The sequence below is a fragment of the Colobus angolensis genome, unplaced genomic scaffold (assembly GCF_000951035.1).
Source record: "Colobus angolensis palliatus isolate OR3802 unplaced genomic scaffold, Cang.pa_1.0 Scaffold171, whole genome shotgun sequence".
Lineage (NCBI taxonomy): Eukaryota > Metazoa > Chordata > Mammalia > Primates > Cercopithecidae > Colobus > Colobus angolensis.
In genome coordinates this window covers 1,265,514-1,266,671 of record NW_012114833.1, presented here as the reverse complement: position 1 = coordinate 1,266,671, position 1,158 = coordinate 1,265,514, and the positions used below count along the sequence as shown (strand labels likewise).

General features: G+C 45.0%; 1 protein-coding gene across 3 annotated transcripts in view; it reads left to right on the top strand.

The window, feature by feature from the left end:
- Positions 1-1,158, top strand: part of RNF185 (ring finger protein 185) — a 32,479-nt gene that overhangs the window by 16,843 nt on the left and 14,478 nt on the right. The window lies entirely within an intron of this gene.

Genomic DNA, 1,158 nt, shown 5'->3' with positions numbered 1-1,158 from the left:
TCTGAAACTCCTGACCTCAGGTGATCCACCCGCCTCAGCCTCCCAAAGTGCTGGGGTTACAGGCATGAGCCACCGCGCCGCACTTGGTTTTGGGGTTTTTTTGAGATGGAGTCTCACTGCATCACCAATGCTGGAGTGCAGTGGCACTCCAGATTAAGTAGCACGATCTCAGCTCACTGCAACCTCCACCTCTCTGGTTCAAGTGATTCTCATGCTTCAGCCTCCCATGTACCTGGGATTACAGGCATGCGCCACCACACATGGCTAGTTTTTATATTTTTAATAGAGATGGAGTTTCACCATGTTGGCCAGGCTGGTCTCAAACTCTTGACCTCAAGTGATCTGCCCACCTTAGCTCCCAAAGTGCTGGGATTACAGGCGTGAGCCACCACACCTTGGCTCTATGTTAGGTATGTTTAAATACACAAATATTTACCACTCTGTTACAGTTGCCTATGATATTCACATGCTCTTCAGGTTTGTAGCTTATTAGCAATAGGCTATATACTATGTAGCCTAGGTGTGTAGTAAGCTATTTCATCTAGGTTTGTGTAAGTACACTCTCTGATGCTGCTCACACAATAGTGAAATTGCCTAATGACACATTTCTCAGAACTATCCCTGTCTTTCAGTGATACATGACTATCTTTGCTTAATAAATGGGAGGAATGGTTCTTATAAAGCCTGAACTCTCCCCTGAAGGTCATTCATTCACCTCCACTTCTCCCCTAGAGCCTTTAAGGGAACTTGCCAGTGGAAATCTGCCATGATTTGGAGTGTTCTCTACTCAGTTTAGAATGACATTGCAACATTAATGTTGGAGTCAGATGTTATGTCCAGGAAGATTGTGTATTTGGTTTGCGAAGCTAAACTGTACAATTCAGGAATTGCAAAAGGAACTATCCGTTGAGTTCAAAGTGTACTCAGCTAAAGGTACTTGGTATGTGAGGTACAGAAGCCATGCCTGCATTTTCCACTGTCCTGGCACATAGGTACACAGTAGATATGTGTTGACTAAATAAATGAGAGAAAGAAATTAAAAATGTGGGCTGGATGTGGTGGCTCACGCCTTTAATCCCAGCACTTTGGGAGGCCAAGGCAGGTGGATCACCTGAGGTCAGGAGTTTGAGACCAGCCTGGCTAACATGGTGAAACCCT